This window comes from Festucalex cinctus, chromosome 4 (assembly GCF_051991245.1).
Source record: "Festucalex cinctus isolate MCC-2025b chromosome 4, RoL_Fcin_1.0, whole genome shotgun sequence".
In the NCBI taxonomy this organism is placed as follows: domain Eukaryota; kingdom Metazoa; phylum Chordata; class Actinopteri; order Syngnathiformes; family Syngnathidae; genus Festucalex; species Festucalex cinctus.
In genome coordinates, this window is record NC_135414.1 from 4,132,847 (window position 1) to 4,153,354 (window position 20,508).

Below are 20,508 nucleotides of genomic sequence, written 5' to 3' on the forward strand. Positions count from 1 at the left end.
AAAATCAAAACGATCAAGTAGACGTTATCGGTCAACTCTGAAGAAGTTAGTCTCTAAATTCACAAGTTATGCGATTTTTCTTTTTGATTGAATATGCCACAAAATTTTCTTGTAGGACACAGTTCATTTTGTGGAATGGGCCAACGATGGTGTGTGTGTATGTGGCAGTGCAGAAGGAAGTGTTTGTTAACCGCAATGAAAGCTAAAGCTACCAATGCTTCCGCCTAAACCTCATCAAATGTGATTGCTCTATCAATATTTTATTTTCTCTCTGTAGCACCCCTGTAGGCGCTTATCTTAATCCCCATTTAATGAAGCTTTCTCCTCCTGCAAACACAGCATTCTATCTATTCCAATCACTCTGCTCAGAAAATGTAGTTCCACAAATATATACAAAATGACCTTTGTCTTACCTCTGAAACAATTTAAATGCATCCAATCAAGGGGGATGAAAACATGACACTTTTCAAATTGTCAGTAAGTTTGTTGTATTTGACTCCTTTATTTGTTTGCAAGAAGTCAATTTGTTTTCTAGTAGCCACTGAAAACGTTTCTTTCCCTCTGCATACTGTATTTTTTTTGTCTTTAACTGACGCAGCATCATTCGCACTAAAGACTGCCTTTTAAACTTTTAAAAGCAGGTTGTTCAAGTCCATTCTGAGAGTGAAACCTGCCAGGATATGACTTACCTTTTGAAGTTTCTCTCAACTTAAATTCCTTTGGGATCAGGCAGGATGAAACCCTGGAAAGGATTTCAAACGGAAACTTGAATGGCTTGTCAGAGATTGCTGTCTGCTGAAGAAATACACTCACAGTATCACATTTATTTTTTTAAGTCTGCCAAAGAATTTGGTGACTTTAATCGGAAATTTCTTTGTTATCACTTGTCATGACTCGAGTCCATCCATCCATGCATCCATCCATTTTCTTGACCGCGTATTCCTCACACAAGAGTCGCGGGGGGTGCTGGCGCCTATCTCAGCTGGCTCTGGGCAGTAGGCGGGGGACACCCTGGACTGGTTGCCAGCCAATCGCAGGGCACACAGAGACAAACAACCATCCACACTCACACGCACACCTAGGGACAATTCGGAGCGCCCAATTAACCTGCCATGCATGTCTTTGGAATGTGGGAGGAGACCGGAGTACCCGGAGAAGACCCACGCAGGCACGGGGAGAACATGCAAACTCCACCCAGGAATGGCCGAAGCCTGGACTCGAACCGGAGTCCTCAGAACTGGGAGGCGACGTGCTAACCAGTCAACCACCGTGCCGCCATGACTCGAGTCATGCAGGAGTAATATTTGGTTCTTGTCTCATGTCTGGGGTCACGCCTGGGTTAAGTTTGAGTTCATGTCCTGTTAGTTTGGGTTCATGGCCGTGAGGTCAAGTGTCAGGTACTGATGTAACAAGTCTCTGTTTACAAAACGTGATGTTTTGTGATGTCAACCTTTAATCCTTTAGGTGGTGTCTGGACCTATGTGATGTCGTTCTTTAGCCCTTTACGATTCACTGTCTGTAGGTGCAGTCTGAGAATTGTGTGTGGTTTGCCGGATTATTGTCCACCTGTCCTGTGTACTGCGTCTCTGAGTTTCTGCCTCTCGATGTGAATAAATAGTTAAAACCGTATTTGTGTCTGCCGCTTGGGATCCAACCTTCAGAACTCAACATCACAGTTGAGGCTGACCTATTAGATTTGTGAGTGTACAACAAATTATGGTTGTAAATGACCTCTGTTTGGTAATCATTGCTGAGTTGTCTTGGGAAGAAATATACATGTTAAAGACAAGGACACAATTACTAGATATCAATCAGATAGATCCCATTGCAGTAGCCTGGAGAAGCATCAATAAACTCACTCGACAGTTCAAGACACCTGCTGTTCACAGTAAAGCTAAATATTTTGTTTCAGATTAATTTTAGATGATTATGATTTGTCTGTCTAAGTGCTAACAAGAAAGACGTAGCAGCAGTTGACCATATTTTGTAATGTTTGGGATAAAGAGAGGCTTTGTTAACATTTTCTGCAAATGAGGCCCTTTGACCATGCCGTTAAATTGCTAATGAAGTATACCGCCAAGACCAAAATGGATGATGAGCGGAACTATTTCTGACAGGACCATTAAGCCGCTGCTTCCTCGTTTGAAACTTGCAAGTTGATGCACTGCTTGCCAAATTCCCACCGTGGCAGCATGTGTTCTGAAGGTGAAACACATTTAAAGGTCAAGACATTTGCAACGTGTTTGCGTGCTTCAAACATCTGTCTTGTGGCAAAACATTGTTTGCTTCCAACTATACAGTTTCTTTTATTAAACAGCACACATCGGCTCTTACCTGAGTTATTAATCGCATAAGGCTAGAAACCTAATGCCAACTGTCTTGATGTTAGGATTCATGACCACTAAATTGCCTGATGGTGATGTAATTCATCCTCTCTCAGGTTGACGCTGATTTATGTTCCATTTATCTATCCATCCACCTCAAAGCATCTTTCATGTCATGCTTGTACTGACAGCTGTAGCCAAGCAAGAAACAAGTTGTGCACCTCAGTATTTGCAGCTTCCTCTTGACTGTGTTTGTGTGCCCACCCTCTGATTTAATTCAGATTAAAGTTGCCGCATTCTGTCAGAGACTGGAGCCACTGCAGAGAGAGTAGGTGCACTGTTCTTGTCTCACCTCACAGGTGAGAACAGCAGTGATTCGTTAGTGGTCACAAAGGTGCATTTGTTAGATGATATCTCAGAGACTGCGTTTTATTTAGTGGTATCAAGTGAGCGTGAAGGTGTGGGATCTGATTTTTGGTGCTGTCCCTTGAACTATTGACCTATTCTAGGCCAAATGTTCAAGTGAAATCCTTTTCATGCTAAACAACTTTATGATTGCTACTTGTGTTTAAATAGCTTAAGGAAATTAAATGCCAGTGTGTATCCTGACTTGTCACAAAGGGAATCATGTATTTGTTACCAATTAATCATTTTACTTAATTTTGTAACTCTAAGGTGCCAGCTGAAAATACCAGAAATCACATGTTCACTATGGTCAAACTGTTGAAAAACTGCTCCTTCGCAATCACATGTTCACTAGGGTCAACGGTTGAAAACTGCTCCTTCACGCCTAAGGGCTAACGAACAAGGGATATCCTGAAAAGCTTACAAGCATGACGGGGAAAAAAAGGTCAGAGCAAGAATCTTAATTACTTTATGACTTCTAGTTGACAATCATAGGAGAAGCTCAGAACAAGGATCTCATTATCTTACAAACTGTCAGATGGCAGTCAAATGACTCAGGGCAAGGGTCTCGTTATTGTTAGCTGAGGGACGATGCTTAGGACAAGGCTCTCATTATTTTGGGTGTCTGCAAAAAGGTTAGTTTAGCAAAATTATTAGATTATACAATGTAAATGATAGGTCACCTTATTTTTATGAACGAATAAGTTCTTTTGATACCAGTAAAACTTGTTACTACTTCTGGTCTCAAGAGTGGGGGGGGGGGGGGGGGGACGTATGATCGGCGGGCGACTTAATAACAATTGGATACCAGTAGAAGTCACAAAACTAAGCTCGCACTACCCCCTAGTGGTCAAAAGCAGATACCATTAGCATTCAATAATTTGCATCTCATAATAAGTGGGTTTGGCCGAGGCTTTCCCGTGCCAATAAGATCTAAGCGTGAAGTGGGCAGACAAGTTTGATAGCCAATCGGGAAAAGAGGTTGCACCATGGGTGAAGCTTTATAAACTGTTGGATTTCCTGAGAAGATCAGATTTTTTCCATTTGCGCAAATTGAATGGTCTCATTGTGCTTTTGCCTATAAAGCCGCTTTTTGTTCAGCTTGACTTTGGACTCCCGCCTATTCTTTTTCCTGACTCGCATCTGCTTTCAACACACAACGCAAAAGGGGACCTGGTGCACCAGCCTGCCAACAGGTGCTGGAACAGGTGACGCTGCGGCCAGCCTTCCGGCTCCAGGCCTGACCCGAGAGCCGACAAAGGTGTTGGCAATAGAGTAATAGAAATGTTTTGGTTGACTGAAAGGGTTCAGCATGTGACTTCTATTAATTGCATGCTAGGAGTCGGAATAATGTGTTGACTCATTGGTCATAAAGTTGGTCGTCCATGTGAAATTGATTTTTGCTTAACTCATTCACTGCCTTGGACATTTATATTCTTCGAATTTTCTTTAATTTAACCATTTACTGCCACGACTTATATATTTGACAAGTACATTTTTTAATGAGTTATTATTGAGTTCTGAGTTCACGAGTTCTAGCTTGGAGAAATAAAGTTTGGTTTCGGAAATAATTGATCATTAATAAATAAATAAAATAAAAGATGGTGGATAAAAATAACATTTTTGTCTATAAAGTTAAGTATATCAATTATTATTTGAAATTATAATTCATTCTCCAGAGAATGGATACATAGAAACATACTGGAAAAGTAACAATTGAAAATTAAAATTGTCAGCAGAAAATTTACAGAGCTGCCAACTTTGACAGATTGTCAGTATTCTGTTACGGAAATCACACCTCATTCTGATTGTTCTGGATAGTTTAAAAAAAAAACAACAACAACAACAAAAACATGGGTCACATTACTCATACAGGTTGAGAACGAGCAAAAATATTTTGGAAGTAATAACTTAAGGCTAACCCTAGAAGATTAATATCAACGTCGAGGAAGAGCAGCGGCACAAAAGTGAAGTTTCTTTGCCAGTTTATGATGTCCAACATCCATCCATCCATCCATCTTCTTCCGCTTATCCGGGGTCGGGTCGCGGGGGCAGCAGCTTCAGGAGGGAAACCCAGACTTCCCTCTCCCCAGCCACTTCAACCAGCTCCTCCGGTGGGATCCCGAGGCGTTCCCAGGCCAGCCGAGAGACATAGTCTCTCCAGCGTGTCCTGGGTCATCCCCAGGGCCTCCCGCCAGTGGGACATGCCCGGAACACCTCCCCAGGGAGGCGTCCAGGAGGCATCCGAACCAGATGCCCGAGCCACCTCAGCTGGCTCCTCTCAACGCGGAGGAGCAGCGGCTCGACTCTGAGTCCCTCCCGGATGACCGAGCTTCTCACCCTATCTCTAAGGGAGAGCCCGGACACCCTGCGGAGGAAACTCATTTCGGCCGCTTATATCCGGGATCTTGTTCTTTCGGTCACGACCCACAGCTCGTGACCATAGGTGAGTGTTGGAACGTAGATCAACCGGTAAATCGAGAGCTTTGCCTTTTGGCTCAGCTCTTATGATGATGATGTCCAACAATGCACAGACAACAACTGTGTGCTAACTTTATTCATCATAGAATAGCAAATGCTGTGACACTGCACCGGGTTTCTACTGTTGTAATTAGTACTAGTTGGAATACGCCAAACGGCTACGGCACGTTGAAGCGTAGCTAATGGTTTTAATCATTATCGTAAGTCACAATTTGGCAAATTTCATATTTTTTCAAAGATCTGCACTTTTGGTCAGTAGGGATGTAACGATAAGGGCAATATCGTGATATCGTGATATTCTAACTGCCACAATATCGTCATGTTCACAATATTTAAAGGGAACACATCTGTTAAAAAAAAGTCAGGTTGATTTCCATTTGTGCAGTTCTAGCAACCTCTGGTGGCTAGTTTATTAGTGCAATTTAATTTTCATTAGGTATGTTTTGGCCTTCTCCGGTTCGAGTCCAGGCTCGGACCTTCCTGGGTGGAGTTTGCATGTTCTCCCCGTGCCCGCGTGGGTCTTCTCCGGGTACTCCGGTCTCCTTCCACATTCCAAAGACATGCATGGCAGGTTAATTGGGCGCTCCGAATTGTCCCTAGGTGTGCGTGTGAGTGTGGATGGTTGTTCGTCTCTGTGTGCCCTGCGATTGGTTGGCAACCAGTCCAGGGTGTCCCCCGCCTACTGCCCAGAGCCAGCTGAGATAGGCGCCAGCACCCCCTGCGACCCTTGTGAGGAATAAGCGGTCAAGAAAATGGATGGATGGATGTTTTGGCCTTCTATGTTTAAAATCTGTGCTAATTGTCAGATGAAGGAAAACCTAATTTGCTTGTAAAGCGAGTCAATATGTGGAGGAACTCAATGTGTGCTTGCATTAACAAGTAAGTGCCTCAATATTGTTACGAGAGATTGTAGGTGGTTTATATGCATTGCTGTTTTGTACAAAAGCACAATATTGTGCTTTTAGTATGAGCTCTTTTTTTCTTTTCTTTTTTTACTTTACAATATTGAGGCCTTTTTTAAATATCGCCAACTAGGGATGCTCGATTATGGAAGAAATAATAATCACGATTATTTTGGCAATAATTGAAATCACAACTATTGTTGTGGTACAAAACAAGAAAATATTTAAGTATTTAAAAATAATAAGACCAATTAAAAAAATAGGAACACTATAATTATTTAAGTTCCTTTTGGACCAAACAGAATGAATAATATGTTTAGAATAATAATATATATACACGCTTATATATTTATTTGTGTATGTTGGCAAAAACTTGAAGTTGGAGTGCAGCTTGTGCAGTAGGATGATCTTTTTTTTTTTTTTTGCACGAGAAAATGTTTACACATTTAAAAATATTAAGACCAACACAATTTAGAATAATATAAATTTATTTATGTTGGCAAAAACTTGAAGTTTTTGCATCATGTGCACTGTGCAGTAGGATGATTTTTTGTTTTTTGTTTTTACACAACAAGAAAATGTTTAAACGTAAAAAAATAAAAATAAAAAATCTTAAGACAAAATTATTTGAATCACTATAATTATGTGAGTTCCTTTTGGATAAAACCAAATTTATTAAATTAGTTATTTCAACATAAAAAAATAAAAAGGGTGCAAATGTATAAATTTAAACAACTCCAAAATTTGTATTAATATTTTTTACAATTTTGCTTATTTTGTAATTGTAGAATGTAATAATATCGTGATAATTATCGTATCGTGTCCTTCATATCGTGATAATATCGTATCGTGATGTTTGGATATCGTTACATCCCTTTTGGTCAGTTCCACATGTGTCATTTTTTGACCAATCTAAAGTGTTGAAAATGACTTGTCCTCTATGATGATGCAATGTTAATGGTTGAAAAAAAAGAAATGTTGTTTTTGGGATCTCCTGAAAAGTGACGGCATTGTAGGTACACGATTTTGGCCTGACGCCAGCGTTATGTTATTGCCAAATATTCCACCACCCCCTCCCCCCCAAAATAACATTTCAATAAGCTCCTGTTCATTGATAGCTTGTGCGACGAAAACTGTTTGCCATGATTGCTTGATTCGATATCGTTCTGAAACGGAATGTAATATTGAGTACAAAGATGACCAAAGTGCAAGAGAGTCGGCTGCCGGCGCACTGGCTGAAGAGCAAAGGAGCCCACTCCACGATGGCGGACGCGCTTTGGCGCCTGCGTGACCTGATGCTAAGGGACTCACTCAACATTTGTCAGGCGTACAATTTGTGACATGTACACTTGTAACCACATCCCTCATGGCCCCGACTTTCAAACTTGGTGGAACCGTAGACCCTCGAAGCAATATTTTATAGCTATTTTCTATTCTATTTTCTATAGGTTTATAGGACTGATGGGAGCCGGTCTTCGGGTTTGTGCAATTTGTGCAGCTTTTCTTGAACTCAACTTCGTCAATTCTTACAAATAAATCCAATGCAATTTTCTTAAAGGCAGCAAGTTCCAGCCTCATTTTGTATTCATGAAACAACAAATAATCAATGTATTCCTTTCAGCTCTCCAATCTGATACCATGCCGCTTATTTCCAAGGCACCACTGGTGTGAATAAGTGATGATGTAGATTAGAGTCAGAATGGGATGAGTGAGTTGCAATTCTGCATCTTGCCACTAGATCTTGATATTGAGGCTGCAGGATTTTTATTTATCGCTTGTTTTGGTCCTCGGGACCCATGCTATTTTAAAATAGAACACAGCGAAAGTGGCTGTCAGTGTAAAATATGAACATCGACCTGGTGGTCCATTTGATGGATGGAGCACAGCCACCCTCGTCCACGCCTTATTGCGCTTATCTATACGTCTGTCTGCGCGTTATTGACTTTTGTGGCAAGTCGGACCGAATTTGCCACTCGGCTGTCGTCTGTCCTGCATCCCCCGTCTCCCTGGCCCACCGGTGTCATCTGATAAGGGGAGATCAGGCGCGGACGCCACGTTTTGCTTGCAGACAGAGACCAAGGTCAGCACTTTACACAGAGGTGAAAGCTGCTCATCCTCGGTGACCAATAGGAATGACGGCTTCCGCCGGGGTTTTCCTCTTCCTTTTATCTTTAAACAGAAGAAGTGGACGCTGTTATCGTTTTATTCTGCCCCGGAGAGGCTTAAGAGGGCTACACAATGAAAGTGCAGCTAGTTTTACTCGCAGTGATCAAGACTGGCCAAAGAGTGAGAGAGAGCTGAAACAGCAGCTATCGAGGATATTCCCATCTGGCGTTGCTCTTCACTGAGCTTTATACTAAAACAAGACAAGAGCAACCCATACAACTTATTGTCTTTGCCCTTAGGACATGATAGGAACTTTTACTTGAGTTGGATTGACTTTTTCACAATTTTAATGCTTAAGGGTGAGTAGCAACTTTCTTTTTAACGCTATTTTATCACATGCACTTAAAATAGGCAGCTGGTAACTTTATGCGCTTGGTTTAAATGGTTTTTTACTGTATGTAAACAGTATGTCATCATTATTTTGAAGTGGTATCTCAGTAATGAATTTACTTTGGAATTATGGCATCAAGTGTTATTGTATTACCCTTTCATTCATGTAATTTTAAGCCTGAACAGAAGTTGCCATAATAAAGATAGCCGTGTAATTCTTGTGCAAATTGAACACAATGCCCCAAAGCTGGTGCTGACTCACCTGAATGGAATGCAGCCATCATTATGTCCACTGTTCGAGTAGTGGACTTGAGCAGGAACATTTAAGTTACAGTTATGCTAGCAATATTTGCAAGGCCTCTGTTTTTGTGAGAATTTAGACAGATCTTAGATCAAAAGTAATTTACAGGAATTAGTCCAGAATGTACATCTTGGTTAATATTTAAAATAATACTGTATATTCTCAACATTTTGAAATATTAAATATGTTTTGTTGTGGCCGTATGGTGGAATAATAGCTGTTGTTTTATGTGGTACACATTTGATTGTTAACTTTGCTTATTAAGGCAAAATGCGGATGTGTTGATACAAATTTTTGTGATGAAATTGCAATTAACAACTTCATGCTGAACATGATTCTCTCGTCATTATCTTTATCAGCTGTGAGCTTCTGACACTATTGTATCATTTCAGTTGCATTGTCATATTAAATGACGCCTCATTTGTCTAACCACCAACTAATAGGGCACTTTGTTACATGGTTAAGAAATCAGCAGGGCTCTTGTATATTTTATTACTGTGTTAATTTGTCTAAACTAGTGACTGCATGATACACGTTTCTGTTTGGCTTTTTCGCCTTGACTGACTCATCATCGTATCATCTGCAAGCAGTCATCCACCTGGATGAGAAATGCGCCACTATTAGCATCGTAACTTCAATAACTCCTCCAAACATATTTTTGCACGTTTTTTTAATTTATTTTTTTTATTACATACAGTACATCTTATGTTAGTTATTATACAGAATCCCTTATGTTTCCATTTGACATATTTTACTAGGCGCTGCTTTATTTGCTATGATTTATTCTGTACTGTTTACATTCTGCAAAGCACTTTATAACCATTGTAGCCACTCCTACAAGGCAATGGCTGGAAAACATTGAGGTTATGTATACACTCTTTATTATCTCGCACTGTTAAAAATGATACTGTTTGGATATCTGGAATGCATGAAAAGAAAAAGAAAACTGTTGAACTGTTGAACACAGTCCATTCCAAAGTACTGCTTGACCTCTGACTTGTTTGAATGCGGAAAAACTTTTTTATTTTATTTTTATTTTTTATAACGCAAGCCATTATAAAACCTGACAACAATTTATTTTAAACATTCTTATCATTCTTAATCATATATAAATAAATTAACTGCTCCGCGTAATGTTATAAAACCGGTGTCAAAGTCATTTTTGTCAAGGACTACAAAGTTGTTTTTTCCAGCCCATGGAGTTGGTAACAATCTGAATAACTCATCATACAGTGATACCTCAGCTCACGAACATAATTGGTTCCCAGAAAGTGTGTGTAAGGCGAAAAGTTCTTCTTCCGAACATTTATTTCCCATAAGAAACCATTAAAATGAGTATAATCTGTTCCCAGGTCCCTATAAAACATAATTTTCTACTAAATAAGCCTTAAAACTACACAAAAATATACCTTATTTTATGTATAATAAATGTGCTATTGTATTGTAATTAAAGAAATAAACTGTACTGTATAATAAAGTCGTTTTATTTACCTTTGTGATGGTAGTTCTTAAGGATGGTAGCAGACTTACTTCATTCGCAAGCGTTTCACCGCGGAGAGTGTTTATTGGAACGGTTGCCGTTCATTCGCGCTTTCGTGCTCACGGGAGCGGAGGAGGCGTGTCCGTTGGTGAACAAGGAAGTGGAGCACTTTAGCGAGTCAACAAAAAGTGAGCACCGCCAACTATTTTCACTTCTTTCCTGGGACTAAACAGCCGTGGCACTATTTTCTCCTATTTTGAGGTACGTGATAGCACTTTCGCTTTTTTTAGTGGCGCGAACTCCATTGACTACAATGCAAACGCGCCGCCGAATCGCCGTCCCTCGCTTTTGGTTGAGAACGCAGCATTAGGCTTAACACTAGCCTGTGGTGGGGTCTTTTTCGGTCCCATAATAGCAAAAGTACACTCAATATGGTCCAAAATGTCTATCAAACACAAACCACGTCCGCACTCAAAGAAAGGGGGTGACGAACTGGGACGCCGTGAGCGTGCGTCAGCTTCTCGTGGCCGCCACCGTGGCTGTTCGACCGCGTGGTTTGGTTCGTCCGCCGAAAACTAGTTCGTCAGCAGAGACTATATGCTCGCGAATTTAATGTTCGTGAGGCGAAAAGTTTGTGAGCCTAAGCGTTCGTCAGCGGAGGTTTTACTGTATTACAATTAGGGATGTAACGATATCCAAACATCACGTTATGATATTATCATGATATGAAGGTCACAATATGATAATTGTTTATTGTTTATTGTTTGTTTATTCATTTTTTCCTTTCGGACACATTACAGTTTACATCAATCACATCACATCATTTGCAACATTGACATCCGAAAGAAGGGCTGACGGGTAGAAGCCGAATCTTATTCGAGACCCGTCCCCATCGACCCATTACTATAACGCATCAATCATATACATTATTTAGAATAGTCATTAATTTTTATCGTTATCCATCCCATACTATCCCAGACACTGCTCGCTCAGTTCATCTTGAATGTCCGTGTGTAGATTGTGGCTAGTCCCAGTCATTTGGCACTGGTGAGTCGGTCCCCAGACGCCACCAGCAAGACCACCCCGCCAGGCGAGCAGCCAAGGCAAGCGCAATTCTTCTCTTTCACCAGTAGGGTCTTCGCTGACCTCGGATCAGCTTTCACACATGTTGTGCTTTCCAGAAGAGTAGATCGGCTTGCATTCGGCCCATTGCTTTCAAGCAATTTCAGAACTCGATTCTGGTCAGGTAGCACCACTGGTTGCTAGCATGTTGTGGGTCTGATGACTCCTGTGCGCTGCCCAGCCTAGTTCACCCAGCAGAGCGTCCCACGCCAGCTGCATTCCAGGAACCAGACCACCAACCCCCATTTTGCGTATTGACAGCAGATTCATTGGAGCCACAATACAGCCTTATCATGTAGCCTTGACTGTTAGAACAAACGGAATTCGAGCCAGACAATATTTAGATTCAAACGGGAACAGCAATACATGTTATCAATGCAGGTGTATAAACAAGAGTTAGCCTTGGCAAAGTCAGCAAATAATCATATACAACTCCAGCTTTGGGTAATTAGTGATGTTGTTGTTGTTGTTGTTGTGATATTGTGAATTACTGTTGTCTCTCAAGCGCTGCCAATTCCTCAGCTCCTTTCACGATTCGTGTTTTTAGTTGACCAGAGTTATCTTTAGTTTGAATAAAAATTCGGCAGTCTTTTGTCCACGTGCTTTCGATAAGTCCATTCTTTCTCATTTGTCGAGCCTTTTTGGCGATGTCAGCATTTCGTTTGGTGAGGTTTTCGTTGATGTAGACATGTTTCCCACGAAGCTTGTGACGGTCTCTCAGAAGAGCAATCTTTTTCTTTCTGTCAACAAACCTGATCAGAACTGCCGGTGGTCGTGTCCCTCCAGTTGGAAGCGAAAAGCACATCTGAATGTGCGCAGGATCAACAGTTAATCCCAAATCTCTGAGTTGAAGTGTCACTTGCTGTTCCACAGTCTCGTTCCCTGAATATTGGTCAGAATCTTCCGTGCTCGTGCTAGCCGCAGCTCTCAAAGGGCCACGGCGCGGCTTGATCTTGATACAGGTGACTATCACATCGTTGATACGAAGATTTTGTTCCAAATCATCCACTTTTTGTTCCAAGGCAACAATGCGTCGATCTTTTTCCTGTGTCTCTTTCTTCAATTGCTGTATTTCCTGAAGAAGTGGCTCAATGCTCTTCTTCATTTCAAGTAATTCGGCAACCATTCCACTGAGTTTTTTAAGAGAAGATTTTATCTCCTCAATCTCGTCAGCTCTTTTTCCGCCAGGCATTCTGCAACAATGTAGTTAAAAATCCCAATGCAAAAATCAACAAGTAGTTAGATTCACGAGCGAGTGCAGGAGCAAGTACAGATGCGTCCTTCCTCAACAGATGCGTCCTTGAATGAATAATTATCACGATATTGTGGGGCGCATTTTATGTACCCCTTTATTTGACCATTAGCATGGATTTTAAACATAGAAGGGCCAAAACATGCCTTGTGAAAATTAAACTGCACAAAAAAATAGCCACCAGAGGGTTTAGAACTGCACAAATGGAAATCAACATGACTTTTTTTCTTTTTTTTTTTTAACAGATGTGCTGCTTTTAACTCTTTGACTGCCAGCCATTTTCGGAAAAGGTGTGTGCCAGCTGATTTACAGAATTTTACCGATCTTTCAAGCTCCACAGAAAATGTTGTGTTAGGACTATGGAAACGCGGATACTACCAAATGAAAGATTGATCATCTTTCATCTAAAAAAAAAAGTTTGTTTCTACCTTATTCAGATCTTCAGTAATCAACAATAGAAAACAGCTTCGTTCATTCTACATCTTCTTCATTCTACAAACACCTAAACTTCTATAAAACACTACCCCAACAATAAAAAAAAGTGTTTTTTGATTGCAAAATAACAGTTTATTTACATGCAACAGTAGCAATCCGAACAAACAATTTGGAAAACTCTTTGCAAACTATTTACACGTGCGCAACTGCGCATGTGTGGTGTGTGTGTGTACGTGTTACTATTTACAATTGTGTGGATGTTTCAACGACACAATTTTTCTTTTTGTGTGGTATATTGTGGAGCAATCCCGTGCGTGCTAGGGGGATGCAGCAGGATTTGCATCACAGTTTTTGTCAGTCTGCTTCTGCATGGACTGATTTGCGTAGAGGTTGGTATGATGAACGATGTGCTGGAGAAGTTCATCCGTGATGAAGAGCTCCAGGATGTCAGCTGGCAGGTGGGAATTCAGCTCTGCTGCAGCATCCCTTGGTCCTGGTTTTGCAGCAAAGGGGAAGTTGGTTGGCTGCCAGCCAACTTCATCAACTTCAAGCCAGCCAGAATCTTTGGGATCTGCAAATATACATTTCAATATCATATGTTATTTTAGAGCACTGTGATGCAATGTGTGTGTGTGCATGTTTACCTTTTTTTCTTGGATGTATTGGTTGATGCACATTCTGTAAATTATAGAAGACGTTTACCATCAAATATTTTATTAGTGCTGTGGAGAATTTTTTTTTCTTTTTACCTTTGTTCTGCTCACTGTGAGAAGGGTCACTTTGGGCCCTATGAGTAGGAGCTGAAAGAAACATATACAATTACAATACTATTGAAAGACTTTCCTATAATTGTTGCGGTGTATTGAAAACGTTTTTTTTTTTCTCTTTTTACCTTTCTTTGTCGTCGAACCAGCGGTCGGACGTTGCTGTGAGCACGATCTATAAAATATACATTCACGTTTGTATAGGTAATAGATGTTCTAGTGTATATCAGCACATTTACACACGCTGCTAGCAGATCGCCCGAAAAGTTAGGAAAGTAATCTTACTAGCAATCTTTTAGCATGTTAGCGCTTACCTTCACGTTCTTTGGAGGACGAAAGACTGTCCAAGACTCTCTTGCATCGGACCCATAGTAGTCGTCATTGTCCGATGAAACGTCATCTGTGCAGACGTGCTCGGTTGTGCACCACTTTTATCCGGTGTTAGCATCGCTATAGCCGGTGGGGCCTTAGGACGTTATTAGCATCGCTAGCCGGTGGGGCCTTAGGACGTGGTCGAAACGGCCGCATCACCGCTTCAACTATGACTTAACCCCGTCATCACTGTGCTCTTGAGCACTGGTCGATGCTTTTGAGCTTTGAAAATAAGGATCAAGCGTGAGCTGATTGCCATCTATAGCCTTTTTGACTCCCTTAGCCAAGTTAGCCATTCTCTCCCCCTCAACACTCTAGCTCAGCCTCTCTTCTTCTACTGTTGTCTCCTACCCGATCTTGTCCAAAAGACTCATCACAGCCATCTAGTGGCCAGGAATACTCATTATAGTAACCCGATCGGCTTGATACTTGGAGCACAGCTGCCCAAGGCTTTCCTCCACCCGTTTCCATAAAAAAACATAGTAGACGTCAATAGACGTCTATGGCGGCCTATCCTAGGATTATACTGAACGTTTTTAAACGTTTTTGGCGGTCAAAGAGTTAATATCGTGACATGACAACAACGATATATTGTGGCAGTTTTAATATGGCAATATCACAATATTGCTACATCCCTATATTGTTACATCCCTTATTACAGCACACAACTGGCCCCATGTTTTGTTATCCATCCATCCATTTTCTTGACCGCTTATTCCTCACAAGGGTCGCGGGGGCTGCTGGCGCCTATCTCAGCTGGCTCTGGGCAGTAGGCGGGGGACACCCTGGACTGGTTGCCAACCAATCGCAGGGCACACAGAGACGAACAACCATCCACACTCACACGCACACCTAGGGACAATTCGGAGCGCCCAATTAACCTGCCATGCATGTCTTTGGAATGTGGGAGGAGACCGGAGTACCCGGAGAAGACCCACGCGGGCACGGGGAGAACATGCAAACTCCACCCAGGAAGGTCCGAGCCTGGACTCGAACCGGAGACCTCAGAACTGGGAAGCGGACGTGCTAACCACTCGACTACCGTGCCGCCCATGTTTTGTTATTCACAAACATTTTAATGTGAAATTAGAAGTCATTGAAAATAGTCACTCACAACCAAATACTTCAGTATAAAGGAACTTCTTTCAGCAAGAAACATGAAGTAAACTGTCATCGTGGGCTACATAAATTGATGACAGCAGGTCTGATCTGGCTCCTGGCCCTTGTCAAGGGGCGAGTTTTGCTAATTAATTGCGATATGATTTTGCTTTCTCATTAGTGTTAATTTTGTCTATTTTAAACTGTCAACATTTTAGTCTAGTTTTAGTCAGGACAACCATTTTACCCCTGTATACTTTTTTTTTGTCAGCAATTTATATTGAACCTTTTCGGATCTAAAACTATTTCACATCAAATTTTCTCTACGGGGCATCCCGGCTAATACGGGACAGTTGGCAACCCTATGTGACGTACACTTTGCAGGCGTATTTGTGCCACAAATTATGGTTCAATTATAAATTGTCGCACCTCAGGTACATTTGACTTTAGAGTTTCCCTGTACTCTAATCAGAATTGACTTCATCTGCCAGAAATGTGACTGTATCCTTTCCTGTCACGACCCCTACATGCCCGTCGTTTCTGGATGACTGCAGAGAGAATGGAGCAGAGCGGGCGCCCTGCTCGGGGAAGCGTTGTGTTAAGGAGGCACAGTTCTGATGAGATGGGGGGTGTGAAAGAATATGGCTATAGGGAGGGGAATGTGAGGTGGTGAGGAAGATCATGGCTTAATGCTTAAGCTTTATACCTGTGGTTTAACTTTGCTCTTGCCTCGTAAACGCAGGTCACTGACCGTTTGGCTGCGGATCTTCTCAAGGATCAAGGGATGCTCTTTTGTGTTCAGGGATATACGGCCGCATCGCTGTAGGTCGAGTGTGCTACAGTCCGAAGCACTCCTGGGGGGGAAACAAAATTGAATGTTTACATCCGTCCTGAGCACAGCCCAACCCGCGGACAGATATACAATAACAGTGATGTATCGTATACACTCAAGGGATGGACACACAAATGCCCTTTATTGGAAAATTAACGGCCGACGATTAATTGTCCTGCTCAGTGAAGTAGAAACTGCTAATGAAAGTGTTTGTCCGCCCAAAATGAAATCTGTTGTAAAAAACAAAAAAACAAAAAGTTCTCTTCATAATATTTAATGCCTTGTTTTAAGAGACTTCCATTTGTCACATTCAAATCAGCTATCACAACATAAAAAATAAAATAAAAATAAATGCAGCATACTGCTACATGATGAGAAGTCAGATTTTCAACATGAGTGCGTGATACAAGATGAAAAAACATCTTTTCCATATGCAGCAAAGTCGTGTGATGTTTTGTTGTGATAAAAGCACTATTCTGTACATTATTGCTATAGTTATGTCAGCATGAAACTAGAGTATATCTGTCGTGGTGCCTTGAGATACGAGTGGCATGACTTACAAATTCTTCAGTCAACATTTTTTTTTGCTTTAAATTGCAAATGCAAACTTGAGTTACGAGTGGGGCATGGTGGCAGTGACGCAACTTATTTCACAACAATTCCAATTTTAGAATTTTTTTTTTTTAAGAAGGAAAAGAAGAGGGAATTAAAGGCTGCCAAAGGCACAAGCTAAATTTAGCAGTATAGCAGTACAGTATAGTGATGTGACACCTGAGGCGTACTGTGTACAAACCAGAATGAGCAGCAACATTGTGCACTGGATTAAAGGACAAAATTTTTGTGAAAAATTGTTTTATTTTGAGTTTTAAAATTACATACTACTGTATGTTTTTACAAAATATTATTTTCAAAGTGTAATTTTTCTACATTTAACCCTTGTGCCATTTGTTTAGCCAAATATGTAAATTGGGAGTTGATTGTGCAGGGGGAAAACACAAAAAAAAAAAAAAAAAAAAAAAATGAGCCACGGCTTTGGAAAACTGGGGGATGGTCAAAATGCGAGTGTGCCGACATTTCTCAGCCATTGCATGAGGGAGATAACTAATTTTATAGCCCTGGAATATACGTTAGCCGCGTAACATTAATGTACATTATAAGTGACATTTTTGGACCGATTGGACACTGCATGTATTTTATTGCAATTTCCGTGATTTCTGCATGAAATCCTTCTATGGACATTCCTCGACGGTGCCATGGCCATGAGAAAGATTTCGCACCCCAAATCCACCAGGTGGCGGTAGAGGCCAATTAATGATTTTCCTTGCAAACGCCGCACTGTTTCCAGCACGCCATATTCCACACAGACTTATTTCTTCGTGCTTTTTACTGATTGTGCATTCGACAGGATGTTAGTGGATGCGCGTGCACGTTAGTGGGCGCGCGTGCGTGTTCGTGGATGCGCGTACACGCGCGCCACTTATATTTTTGTGCAGAAAAAGGTATTGCGAGCTATTGACTTATGTTTCGTGTTGGGATATTTGTTTGTTTGTCTGCATGGACGTGGGAGGCACGTTCCCTAGTGGGAGGGGTCGAATGGCAATGCTCTTTGTCGTTGTTATGTCCCCAAAATGAGCCACTGTTAGAGGTGGGCGTCGTTGCAATACAGCGGTTTTCCTCAGTGTGTGAAGGCTGTTATTTAAATTTTTTTTTCTCTTTCTTCACTTTAGAACTTTAGAATTGATAGCGTGCATATTCCACACGCATGCGCAGTTCGATCATCCATTTTGAACAGCCGAGCAGTGGCATTTGCTCTGCAAAGCCTGCAGGGGGGAGGCGTGCCATTGTGGCCAAACGTGCGTGCAACGTGGAGGTGACGTATTTCCCTTCGTGCATTCTTCAAAACATGGCAAGGAGCATGGATCGGTGAAAACTAAGCAGAAGGGATAAGACAAAACAAAAAAAACGTGTTTTTTTTGGTGCAATTTATGAAGTGTAACATGTAACGGTTGTCGAGATGAATTCCTCGTCGGTTATCTTATCTGGCCGTTGCATTTCTACGTGTGAAAGTGCTAAGCTTCGATTTTTATTCGGCTAGTTTGTATTCACAACAACGTGCAAGAGCTAACGTGCAAGAGACATGAGCTTCCTGGATCTAAGTAAAAGAACGGCGATCGGAGACACAAAAAGCTGCAAATGCAAGTTGGCAAGTAAGTACTTCTACAAAATAAACATAAACGAACATATGAGCACGTCCTGGAATGCCGCGGGGGACGTGCAGCTTCCCAACGGTATGTAGCTCGTCGCTGTGTTGACTTCCGTTCGCCGGATACAATTGGATACAGGCGGTGTAAATTTATCCGAAAAACACGCACGATTTCCGGGTAAAGTAAACGGACGGATCGGTGTAATGGAGCTTTTTCTTTCCGTTATTTCTCCGGAACCGTACGTCCTACGGGGAAAATGACACATATCTGACACATATCTGGAACCGTGAGCACAAGAGATACGTGGCTCGTTGAAGTGCGACGCCGGATACGGGGGTGTAAATCGGGCCTTCCTGTATCCGAAAATCAAACAAAATTTGCGGCTAAAGTCACGGAGGGGTCCCGGTGCCGCTCCGGAGCCCCACAAAAAGTACTTTTTTCCCCAAAGTTTTCTATCAAAGCTACCGTGTTGCCTGATGCTCTAACTATGTCATATGAAAGATTCAAATTTATTTCTTTATTATACATATATACAACACAGTTAATTTTCTTCATAATCTATTATTTGGCTTCTGTTGTCCTATGGCGGGGGGAAATAATAATAATAAATAAATATACTATATTTATGCATAGTTTTGATGCCAATGAACATTTTGGGTGGTTGAAAGAAAAAAAAATATTCAAAAATGACTTAGTTATCACACCTCAAAGGAGCATTACATAATTGGCTAAAATGTACTCTTCGAGGGTGTTCTGAGTTAAATTGCCATTGTCAAAAAATTTGGCATGCATTGAAAAAATTGTTGTTATAACTTATTGCCTTATTCGAAGCTCTAATTATGTCATATGAAGTATTAATTTTTTATTTATTTTTTATACATGTATACAGCACAGTTCGTTTTCTTCATAGTCCATTCTTTGGGCTTGTATTGTCCTAAGAGGGGGGAATACATAAAAAAAAAAAAAAAAATCATATGTATGGATAGTTCTGATGCCAATGAACATTTTGAGTGGTTGAAATAAAAAAAAATATTAAAAATTGACTTAGTTATCACACCTCAAAGGAGCATTACATATTTGGCTAAAATGTACTCTTCGAGGGTGTTCTGAGTTAAATTGCCATTGTCAAAAAATTTGGCATGCATTGAAAAAATTGTTGTTATAACTTATTGCCTTATTCGAAGCTCTAATTATGTCATATGAAGTATTAATTTTTTATTTATTTTTTTATACATGTATACAGCACAGTTCGTTTTCTTCATAGTGCATTCTTTGGGCTTGTATAGTCCTAAGAGGGGGGAATACATAAAAAAAAAAAAAAAAACTTCATATGTATGGATAGTTCTGATGCCAATGAACATTTTGAGTGGTTGAAATAACACCTCAAAGTAGAATTACTTATTTGGCTAAAATCTACTCTTCGAGGGTATCACTGATTTCAAGGCACAAGGGTTAAAAAACAACATTTTTTGTTTTCTTTTGGGAGGCTGAAACTGATTCATGGTGTTTGTTTCCATTCGCTTCACTGGTAAGATGTTTTGAGATATGACTGTTTTGACTTATGAACAAGGTCAATGAACAAATTAAGCTCAAATCACAAGGCGCCTTATTTGTATTGTGTGTCCCCAATAGTTTCTGTCAAGTAGTGAAAACCAATATGCCTCCTTTGTTTGAATGTTAGCTCAATCAATATTCAAGGACTATAATTTATAGTCTTGATAATCAAAACTCAAATCTACTACCTATTGTTTAAGAAGTTCTCCATCTTCACCAAGTGTATTTTTATTTTTTTTGAATTTATTTATTTATTTATATTTTTTTAGTAAGTCATCCAAGTTACACTTTCTGTTGGGTTGTGAAAACTCTATCAGTCTATTCTGGATCAATGCACATTTATGATGGATCTCAATGTCAGCTGAGGTTTCTGTCCCCATTTATAAGCCATTTTGCAGTGGCCAGTGGTCAGTGTAAAATGTCACCGAAGAGCAGCAGGCAATTCTTTGTTGGTGAACTTAATAGGTATCGTGTCCATTTATGCAG

At 40.8% G+C, this 20,508-nt stretch overlaps 1 protein-coding gene and 1 long non-coding RNA gene across 9 annotated transcripts in view; one reads left to right on the forward strand and one right to left on the reverse strand.

Annotated features, from left to right (window-relative positions):
- Positions 1-20,508, forward strand: part of plekha7b (pleckstrin homology domain containing, family A member 7b) — a 112,927-nt gene that overhangs the window by 26,299 nt on the left and 66,120 nt on the right. Inside the window, exon 1 of one of the 8 annotated variants that reach the window (XM_077518318.1) lies at positions 8,219-8,577. The exons of the other annotated variants lie outside the window; for them this stretch is intronic. The gene's annotated coding sequence lies outside the window, so the exon portion shown is untranslated. Of the gene's footprint in view, positions 1-8,218; positions 8,578-20,508 lie in introns of those variants that run through there. 8 annotated transcript variants of the gene reach the window in all.
- On the reverse strand, positions 13,322-15,320 carry LOC144017396 (uncharacterized). The gene is made up of 5 exons (XR_013283176.1): positions 14,277-15,320; positions 14,091-14,137; positions 13,948-13,998; positions 13,843-13,876; positions 13,322-13,769 (listed from the first exon to the last, which is right to left on the reverse strand). It is a non-coding gene; the product is annotated as an uncharacterized LOC144017396 (long non-coding RNA).